We start from the raw sequence: 11,691 nt of genomic DNA, 5'->3' as shown, positions 1-11,691 counted from the left end.
GGCGAATTACTCTACACCCTAGCTTAGTGTAATTTAGGTAGAAAATTTGTACGACCCCGAAGATGAGTTATGCTTATCCATTGATTGTGTGTAACTGATTAAGCGATTTGATAGTCCGTACTTAAGGAAGACGGACCGTACCACATCTAGAGGTTAGGCAGACGAATGCCAACCGAAGATGGATTATACTTATTTCTTAATTATGGTATTTTCTCGACTACTCAAGTGAGACGAGCCATATATCATGCATAATATGAATTTTCCTTGTTAATTTATGATTGACCATTGTTATGCAGTTAGCGGAAAAATCAACCCCTTATTCTTTCTCTCATTATTACTATCTATCTTTACTTTTATGTATTTATTTTTAGAAAACAAAAACAAATCAAATTTATGCAGTCCTTGAGGTTCGACACCCTCAATATAGCCATATCCTACAAAAATTTGTTCGATTGCAAGTGATATTTTTATTATTGATATTTTTGCACACAAAAAGAACACATCAATAATAGTGGTCACACCTTTACCGAGCATCCTTTAGTGTGGTGTACTCCATCTTAGCCTTAGAATTGTGCTACTATCTCTTTCTGAGGCCAGATTGTTACTAAAAAAAAAAAAAAAGATTCCAACTTGTTGGAACACTTTCTCAGTTGTTGTCCAAGTGTCATAAATCAGGTGAACAATCCCTTTGTGCCCGAATTCGTTTGATAGGGGACCAAGATTGGAACTTACGCCAACTAGGGGACGCTCTTGACCTACAAAAGACTCAAGCCCAAAATCCCATAAGACAAGAAAGCCCACTTGAATACAATCAATAATCATTATATTTAGTTGCAATAGTAGTGGAAATCATAAATTCAGTGACACTAATTGTAGTTCCATTGTATGAGGCCTAATTATGATGCCTTGTTCCTTTAATGTCACCTACTCTGGTGATGGATCATGGACATAACTGTTGTCTCAACAAGGTTGTTTCAATTGAATGGTCGATTCTAGACACCTAGATTGGGTCGTTGAATCTCTTGTCTTAGTTATGGATAAATGATCTCCCTTGATGTGGTATTTTTGTGACAAAAAATATCAATTATAAAAATAACCACTCGCAATAGGACGAATCTTTGTAGGATACGGCTATAGAGAGGGTGTCGAACCTCAAGGACTGCAAGGGTTTAATTATCAAAATTAAAAGATCAAAGTTAACTTAATTAAAAAGGGTTTTGATTTGATTTGCTTAAAAACTAAAGTGCATGAAAATAAAAGAGATTTAAAATAAGAGAGAGAGAGTAGGGTATTGACTTCACCTCTATCCGCACAACAATAGTTAATCATAATTAATCCCATAAATTCATTCTATGCATGTTATAAATAAACAAGAAACTACCTTATTAAAGAATAAGCATAATCTATCTTTGGTTGGCACGGATCGTCCACCTAACCACTAAGACGCGGTACGACCCGTCTTCCCTAGGTATAAATTATCAAATTCTATAACAGGATACATACAATCAATGAATAAGTGTAACCCATCTTCGGTTGGCACGGACTGTCTACCTAAATTACACTAAACTAGGGTGTAGTACAATCCGTCTTCCCTAGGCATGGCCTATCAAATCCTATTGATCATATGTCAATTAAACCCATTGTATAACCATCATTCTCATAATCACAGAAAACAAGAATGATTTGAGATCAATAAAAGTAAAATACTTTCTAAGACAAGAGAAGAATTTCACAAATATTGATTTTGGAATTTAAGAACAATTGCATTTAATATGAAGAACAAAATCAATTGTAGCAATCCTCATAGTTATACAATCAACATGCATAAATTAAAAATCTAGAAATTAAATACAATCAAACCATTGTGCTTGGATAGGGTTACATCAACACCCCACGAAGGGGTTTAGCCGCTCATGATCTTCTAAGCTCCAAAGACAATTTTCTGATTTCTAGCTCTAGGAAGCGGTGTGTTTTTTCTCAATGCTTAGAGGCCTATTTATAGGGCTTAGGAGAGTCCTAGAAACCCTGAGAAAACCGGAGAGCAGTCTCCCAGTCCAATTGGGAGACTGAAAACCAAATCCAAATCGGAGTAGGATTCGCCCAGAATTGAGTTCCTATCTTGAGGGGCGATTTTGGCATTGCGGCGCTCCGAATTAGGAAAATATTATTTCACAATTATTTGTAGAAATTTTAGTTAGCTTTCCATTACCGCTTCAATCACCTCAATCAGATATTTGAGCCGAAAGTTATGGCCAAAATACCGAGACATATGCAGAATCCAAATTTGAATCCAATCTGATTTTGACTCCAATTTGAGAAATTTCGAATTAATCCCTTCCTTTAAGTTTAAGTTTAATCATATCTTCTAGGTCTTCTCAAAGTGTGCTTTTAAGCCCAAAATGAATAGAATTAATTGCATCTTTATTTATAACTTGAAAACACAAAAACAAAACAAAATCAAACAAATAACAACGCTAAGGAATTAACATATGCAAATTAAGGGGCTTGAATGTGCAACATTCGGTGCTTATCATCCCTCGTTTTGTATTGGACGGCCAATCAACAGATAATTTGACACAAAACTCATGACCATGTTCTGGCTGTCCGATCTACTTCAATTGGTTACCCAACAAAAGGTGTTTTGGGTTATATGGAAATATGCCAGCTATCTAAGGTACATAAACACATACTAGCCAATTGTTCAATATAATCAAATTGCAAGATGTGTCGTCTCTTCTTCTTTTTTTCATTCTCTCTTCTTCCACCACGAGCAATACTTGTAGTGAAACAAAGGAGACTTCTTTCCCACTATGTGTTAATGAAGTCACCACTTGTTCCCATGATAAAGGGGGACTATTAAGTATGGTAGTGACCTGCATTTTATCTGATACAGGATGACCTGCATTTGCAAGCTGTTTTACAATTAATTCCATTTGATTTGCAATATCATCAACATAGTCGTCATCACTCATACCTGCACAGTTATATTTGTGCAATAACCATTGTATGTGTGTGTCAGACTTAGGACCATGCTTTGTCTCTAAAGCTTCCATCATTTCTTTAGTAGTCTCGTGACTTTCAAAAAGATGAATGATATTATCTTTCATATTGTCGAGAAGTGTGGCTCTAGCCATTAGGTCGTCTTCCATCCATTTATCATGTTTCTTGACAACTTCTTCATCCTTTTGGTTTTCTAGATTTGACTTTCCAGTTGTTAGGGTGTACTGTGTTTTCTCATGCGTCACTACATAATAATTATGTTGTTTCCACCTTCTAAAATTCATCTCATTGCGGCTTTCAACCCTAGAGAAATCAATCCTGCCTTTAATAGCCATTTTAGAATGTAGATACGATAAAATAATATTTATTATATTTTAAGTACAATCTAAACTTGTCTTAATTATAATACTACAACATAAAATGAAATATGTGGTCCTAATTATTACAAACCAACAATAACTATGAAAATGAAATAAAAGTAATAATAATAATAACATATGTCAAATCAACTGTCATCAAGGTTAGTAAGTATGGCTTGATAGTTGTTCAAATAAGCCCTATAATACGCCAAATTTAGAGCTAGCGGATTGACCTGTTTACCCATCCTCGAAAGAGTATAGTAGTGGATGCCTATAGGCCATGGCTCCCTAGGGTTCTGCAAAACAGTCATGACAACCTTAAATGATGTAGACCCCTTAAGCGTATGTCAGATGAGATCTCTGATTGTGCCAAATCTGGAACTGTGAATTCAACCTCCTTGTGCTGCCTTGGTGACAACCAACATGGTCTAATAAACCTTAAGTTCATACTTCTATGGCATTGGTTCGAAGATTCTCCTGTTTCCCACTGGTTTTTCTGATTTTTCTACAAAAAAAAAAAATTATTTATAAAACATTTAGTGTTTTGAATTAGCTTTCCAATGGTTTTTGAATGGTCCTAGTCGGGATTGAAACAAGCCAGAACGATAAAAATTACCAAACCTGCCTTGAACCGGCAAGTTCAAATGAACCAGGTAGTTTGAATGAACTAAATTGGGGCTGATTAAATTGGCACCTAGAGTTGGCAACTCAGTGCACCATGTGGCTCAGCTTCCTGGCTGGGCAATGTGGCAGGGGTTGAATGCCAGGTTTGGTCTTGCATTCGATCGGTTTAGTAGGTTGGGCTTCAGGTTTGGGCAGTCAATTGGATTGGGCTACAAGGCTTCAGCAGTTGAATGGGCTGGGGCTTTGATCCTTTAGGCTTGGTGATGCAGCGTGACTTAGTGGCTGCAAAGAAGAACAACATTAAAGAAGGGATAGATATTTCTAGATCTTGTTACTCTCAAAGAATCTAAGAAATCTTCTCTAAACGCTAGATACTTTCTAGGGTTTGAAGAAAAATAATGAAGAAACTCAACTTTGAGGCTTCTTATTGATAAATACTCACATATAATCAAAAGCTGCATTTTAGGGTATATAAAACATGTATTTATAGGCTCCAAACCCTAAACCTAAAATTAATACGAAATAGAGTCGGAATTGAACTTCTATGAGTCCTTTCTGGACGAGACAGACTCCCGTTTGGATAGTCCCCCAAATAATGGAAAGTAAGGTATGTAAAACAAGTAAAAGAAACATAACATAGGGCCGTCCGGATGGCTTACGAACGAGCTGCAAATGGACATCTTGGGCTTTACTTTGACGACTTAGGCTCATTCAGACGGCTTGCGAATAGCCTGCGAACGGAGGATCTTTTGACCTAGTAAACATCGGAATTAGTAAACTCTCATGAAACATGACTTTGTATATTTTTGAGCTAGCTTTTTAACGCTGCAAAGCTTGCTCCTTCCGACATCTGAATCATCACTCTTTTTTATGGAATCCTTAACTTTCTGGTCTACTTTATCCTTCCTAGGTTAGAGAGAATTCATCCTCGAATTCAAAACCTCATTATTCAAGTCCGTGGGGGTAAATTACACCCGTTCCCCTTACATCATTCTTCCCCTGTTGGAAAGAATTCGTCCTCGAATTAGGATGGTTCTTTCTCCGATCCTTCGAATGCCCAATTAATTAATTCCATCCTTTTGTCTTCAAAAGCAAAACAATGTAACATCGTACAAGAAACAATACTTCTCTACTCACCCTAAGATTGCGATTATTAACTTGAAAACTTCTCACACTAGATTCAAAGAACCTTGGCTTCACACGATAGTCATACATGTTCTTTCGTTCATGTGCCATGAATATCTCCCAAAAAGGATCAATGACCTCTTCCCTTTTAAATATCAAATTATTCTCCGCATAAAAATCATCACAAATCTTAGCATCGAGGAAATTTGATAAATATTTTCTACCCAAAGGAAATCAATTTCCAAATCAAAGACTTCACTTTTAGGGCTTTCATCAAGCACCAGGTGGACATCATTCTCTTCAAAAAAATTTATGGCATCAACAAATAAATTTACCTATTCCAATAGATTCTCTTTGTCAGGATAAACGTCATAGATTGGTAGAGAGGCCCAATCTACCGAAAAATCTTCCTCAATAAATTTGGTTGCGACCAAAGAATCCCGTCGATCTTCAGGCACCCCCTTGAAGTCGAGAAATTCTTTGGGTTGTAGACCTCTTGGAGTTCTGGAATGTTGAGTTTGAACCCCTTCTCCGACCGATTGGCATGAGCTTGTGCAAGCGGCTGATGGCTCTGCATTCAGCGCTCCGCAAAAGGGTTCTCAGATTTGTACCCATTGTCATGTTCATCCTCCTCTTTCGAAACGTGCAGTAGGGGTCGATGATGGCGTCTGTTGTGACCACCTGTGTTGGATAATTGGGTAGTGAGGGCTTCAATTTGATCCCTCGTAGCCTCAAATTGCTCTTACAAGTTTTGCCACTATGTCGCCTCTTGTTCTCCACAAACTGATTCCTCGCGCTCGTACACGTCGTGTAAGTTTGCATAGGGGTTGCCCCTTCCCCTTGTGACAGGCGCCATGGAAAGTAACTTGGGTTCTGATGGCAACTTATGCAGCATGACATAGTGGCTGCAAAGAAGAACAACAATAAAGAACATATAGATATTTCTAGATTTTAATACTATCAAAGAATCTAAGAAATCTTCTCTAAACGCTAGATATTCTCTAGGGTTTGAAGGAAAATAATGAAAAAATTCAACTCTAAGACTTCTTATTGATAAAAAATCACATATAATCAAAAGCCACGTTCTATGGTCTATAAAACATGTATTTATAGGCCCCCAAACCCTAAACCTAAAATTAATACAAAATAGAGTCAGAATTGAACTTCTATGAGTCCTTTCCGGACGAGACAGACCCCCGTTTGGATAGTCCCCCAAATAATGGAAAGTAAGGTATGTAAAACAAGTAAAAGAAACATAACATAGGGCCGTCCGGATGGCTTGCGAACGAGCTGCAAATGGACATCTCGGGCTTTACTTTGACGACTTAGGCTCATTCAGACGGCTTGCGAATAGCCTGCAAACGGAGGATCTTTTGACCTAGTAAACATCGGAATTAGAAAACTCTCATGAAACATGACTTTGTATATTTTTGAGCTAGCTTTTTAACGCTGCAAAGCTTGCTCCTTCCGACATCTGAATCATCACTCTTTTTTATGGAATCCTTAGCTTTCCGGTCTACTTTATCCTTCCTAGGTTAGAGAGAATTCATCCTCGAATTCAAAACCTCATTATTCAAGTTCGTGGGGGTAAATTACACCCGTTCCCCTTACATCATTCTTCCCCTGTTGGAAAGAATTCGTCCTCGAATTAGGATGGTTCTTTCTCCGATCCTTCGAATGCCCAATTAATTAATTCCATCCTTTTGTCTTCAAAAGCAAAACAATGTAACATCGTACAAGAAACAATACTTCTCTACTCACCCTAAGATTGCGATTATTAACTTGAAAACTTCTCACACTAGATTCAAAGAACCTTGGCTTCACACGATAGTCATACATGTTCTTTCGTTCATGTGCCATGAATATCTCCCAAAAAGGATCAATGACCTCTTCCCTTTTAAATATCAAATTATTCTCCGCATAAAAGTCATCACAAATCTTAGCATCGAGGAAATTTGATAAATATTTTCTACCCCAAGGAAATCAATTTCCAAATCAAAGACTTCACTTTTAGGGCTTTCATCAAGCACCAGGTGGACATCATTCTCTTCAAAAAAATTTATGGCATCAACAAATAAATTTACCTATTCCAATAGATTCTCTTTGTCAGGATAAATGTCATAGATTGGTAGAGAGGCCCAATCTACCGAAAAATCTTCCTCAATAAATTTGGTTGCGACCAAAGAATCCCGTCGATCTTCAGACACCCCCTTGAAGTCGAGAAATTCTTTGGGTTGTAGACCTCTTGGAGTTCTGGAATGTTGAGTTTGAACCCCTTCTCCGACCGATTGGCATGAGCTTGCGCAAGCGGCTGATGGCTCTGCATTCAGCGCTCCGCAAAAGGGTTCTCAGATTCGTACCCATTGTCATGTTCATGCTCCTCTTTCGAAACGTGCAGTAGGGGTCGATGATGGCGTCTGTTGTGACCAACCGTGTTGGATAATTGGGTAGTGAGGGCTTCAATTTGATCCCCTGTAGCCTCAAATTGCTCTTCCAAGTTTTGCCACTGTGTCGCCTCTTGTTCTCTTCAAACTGATTCCTCGCGCTCGTACACGTCGTGTAAGTTTGCATAGGGGTTGCCCCTTCCCCTTGTGACAGGAGCCATGGAAAGTAACTTGGGTTCTGATGGCAACTTATGCAGCATGACGTAGTGGCTGCAAAGAAGAACAACAATAAAGAACATATAGATATTTCTAGATTTTAATACTATCAAATAATCTAAGAAATCTTCTCTAAACGCTAGATATTCTCTAGGGTTTGAAGGAAAATAATGAAGAAATTCAACTATAAGACTTCTTATTGATAAAAAATCACATATAATCAAAAGCCACGTTCTATGGTCTATAAAACATGTATTTATAGGCCCCCAAACCCTAAACCTAAAATTAATACAAAATAGAGTCAGAATTGAGCTTCTACGAGTCCCATCCAGATGGGACATATCCCCGTTCGGACGGTCCCGCAAATAACTGAAATTAAAGTACGTAAAACAAGTAAAAATTGAAACAGAACATAGGTCCGTCCAAACGGCTTGCGAACGGGCTGCGAATGGACGTCTCGGGTTTTACTATGGTAACTTCTGGAAGAGGCCCGTTCGGATGGCTTGCGAACATCCTGTGAACGAAGGCTATTTTGACCTAGTAATCATTGGAATTACCAAACTCTCGTGAACCATGACTTTGTATATCTTTTGACTAGCTTTCCAACGCTGTAAATCTTGCTCCAATCCGAGGTCTGAAACTCTAGATATGGTCTTTTTAGTAGGACTCGTCAGATGCGAATCATCGCTTTTTTTTATGGAATCCTTAGCTTTCCAGTCTACATCACTTGGGCTCTCATGACTGACTTCTGAGTTGTGTGCTTCCACTTTGGGCCGGTTCGGAATGTTGTTAGGTCGGGCTGTAGATACACTCCGGAATGATGTTATGTTGTTTCTTACAGGCTTGCTCCAAGGTCCATAAAGTGGTGCAGTTTCGCCCGGAAACGGTGTCTTTCGTCGCGGGCTTGGGGTAGACCCACCCCAAAAATGAAATAGCTTCGTCCCGTTTTGATGAGACGACGTCGTTTCTAGAGTCGCAGGAACCCACCTCTGCTGCAGTGGCTAAAATGGCATTGTCCCACTTAGATGTGACGTCGTCATTTCTTATAGGGTTAAGGGGGTCGTTTTTGGTCCCCTGGCTGGTCAAAACAATGCAATTTTGAGCAGTTTGGGGATCTTCTTCTTCCTCGTGTGTGGGTCTTCTTCTTCCTCCAGTGCAGAATCTAAACCAAAATCCTCAAATGAAGACACTCTTGAATTTTATCCTTCCTCCCACGTTCCAAAAATGAGATTCTTGTTTGGAGATGTTTCTCCAACAATTTCAAAGCCAGATGGAGATGAAATCTCCGTCTTGTCGGTGAGAGCCTTTTCTGGAAAAACTTTCTTTGAATCCTTTAATGGCATACTAAGAAATGTTTTTCGATATTTTTCTTCTAGCAAATTTCTTCTCCTTAATGCTTTAGTGTTGCCTGTATATTTCAAGCCACCCATAGTAATAACAAGATGTTTTTCTTCTAACTTTTCTAAAGTTCGATGTAGATTGTAGAAGGCCACGATTAAAGCCAAACCAATTACTTGCATGTTGATGGCTTGATGAATATTAGACAAAAAGATTTGTGAGTTTTCAATTTTCTCTTGATCTTCCATAACATGGCTTTGATACCACTGAACATTTTTTTAGAGTTGATCAAGCAGAATGATTTTTCCTTTGGTGTGAAAATTTAATGGAGGACTAAGAGAAAATATGAGAAGCAATGGTAGAATAAAATTAGTTAGAATAGTGTTCTAATTGGACTCTATTTATAGAGTCCCAATCATAACTCTTAGTCAAGAGTTGTGTACGATCTCTTATCAGATAAACTCCATGAAAGTTATTACCCTTCATGGGGATAATTAGGTGTGGGGATGATCACATTTATTATACTATGATCACCCTTACATCATCACCTTGGGGCACTATGCTGATATTTATGACATTAAGTTGGTTTAATTTGTATTGACCTTTAAGATTTTCATGTTAACCTTATGTTTCTGTTTTTAATGTTTTTCTAAACTATCATTTAGTTGGATTTAATGCTCAGGTCTCTTTTGTTCATTTGTGCTATAAGTCAACAAATTAACTTAGCATTAACGGGCCGTGAGCATTACAAGATAAGTCCCGAATATTGCACATTCGAGCCCCTTAACTCACACACGTTAATCCCTTAGTTACATTGTAATATAATATTTTATGTTATTTTTCTGTTTATAGTGTTTTACAGTTTCCTGAGGAGAAATGCACTTAATTCTTTTAAATTCGGACTTATACAGACAATGGACTTTTCTTGGCCATAACTCCTAGCTCAAATATCGGATCAAGACAAGGCTGGATGTGTTGGAAAGATTAGGAGCAATTCATAATTTCACGTTGAATACCCATTATGACGTATTAAGGGCCAAAACTGAATGGGAAGTAGATTTACGAAATTTGATGATAAATGAGCTCATGGATCACTTTATATAATTGCCACATTGGAACAAAGCCCATGACTGAATGTCAACTTATACGGTTGAATGCACTAATATTGGTGCGTGCTTTTATGACAAATAACCAAAGTGAAAAAAGAAGAGTTGAATCGTCAACTAATAAGACGAATTGTCTTATAAGTTGATTGCTTCCATCATGTGCAAGAAAGAATAAAAAAATAAAAAATAAAAATAAAAACAGAAACAAAAAAAGAGAAAAGAAAAATGGAGCTACGTTTTTCTAGCATGGTGGTTACTTGTTTGTCAATTGCATTAAAATGGCCAGCTTTTACTCTCATCTGAAAGAAAATCAAGGAGAATTGACTTTCTTCTTAACAAGCAATGTGTGAGGTGGGAGACAAGGGAAATTAATGCGCCCACAACGCCACTGTGAGAAGGAGGAAAATGTGCCAAGACAAGTTGTGCAGAGTAGTTTCCTTTGTCTTAAAAGAGAAACCACGGCTGAGAAAAAAGAAAGATCCTAGACAAGGGCGGAACCAAACATTTAAGAGTGGGGGACAAAATTTTAAGAAGTAAAAATTTAGGGGTAAAATTTTAGTTTTGGGGGACATTTCATAATAAAACCTAAATTTTAGGGGTAAATTTTAAAATTTTAAGAGTAGTTTTAAAATTTTAGGGGACTTCAAAGAGATATACCGGTCCACTCCTGATCCTAGAAGAGAGCTTCATCAAATGAGAAGGGAGATCCTACTGGAGAGTATGAAGATTCCCAATCTGCAAGTAGAATTTTATTTTCATTTTGCTTTGTTTTATGTTTAGTACTTTAATTATGAAAATTATTTTCATAATTATGAGTGGCTAATCTTTTAGCTAGGGCTATGGGTGAAGCCCAGTATTTTTATTTTGTGTTCTTGAGACTATGTTTCATATGTTTTTCATGGAATAGTGATTGAATGTTGGGAATGATTTTAATTTGAGAAAGATTTCATGTTGACTAGTTTTTTATTCATTATCATTTTTGTTTGATTTGTTATGATTCGAATTTATAGTGAATGCTTAATCTCTCTTAACATGTCATTAAAATCGACTTTTAATCAAACCCATGCTCATTCGACTTTATTTTTAATTAATGTTTTATTGTTAAATCTTCCGATTAGGAGAGTTAATTCTCTACCTACTTGAGTTAAAAAATATATATGTCTCAAGAACATGTAATAAAGTCCTAGGTGGATCCTTGAAGCCCTAGTGTTTTTCCCATTAATTTTTCCTTAACTCCATTTTACTTAATTTAATCTAGATAATTTAATCACTCAATTGCTCCACTTCTTAGCACTACAAAAAAATAGATGTTTTTTGACGTGGCAAACAGTAACTTATGTTTGCCACATCAAAAGCTTTTGACGTGTCTGCTTAGACACGTCAAAAAAAATATTATTGACGTGTTTTCTTTTAACACGTCAAAAAGTTTTGACGTGTTAAATTAACACGTCAAAAACTTTTGACGTGTCAATTGCACACGTCAAAAAAAAAAATTTTATTAAAAAAAAAATTAACATTAATTTTGATATAAACAAATAT

At 37.1% G+C, this 11,691-nt stretch overlaps 1 non-coding gene across 1 annotated transcript; it reads right to left on the bottom strand.

Annotated features, from left to right (window-relative positions):
- Nucleotides 1-11,505: 11,505 nt before the first annotated feature.
- Nucleotides 11,506-11,615, bottom strand: LOC132191171 (small nucleolar RNA SNORD90). The gene has a single exon (XR_009441202.1). It is a non-coding gene; the product is annotated as a small nucleolar RNA SNORD90 (small nucleolar RNA).
- Between the last annotated feature and the right edge of the window lie 76 nt (nucleotides 11,616-11,691).

Source organism: Corylus avellana, chromosome ca8 (assembly GCF_901000735.1).
Source record: "Corylus avellana chromosome ca8, CavTom2PMs-1.0".
In the NCBI taxonomy this organism is placed as follows: Eukaryota; Viridiplantae; Streptophyta; class Magnoliopsida; order Fagales; family Betulaceae; genus Corylus; species Corylus avellana.
This window is presented reverse-complemented; position numbering and strand designations above follow the sequence as displayed.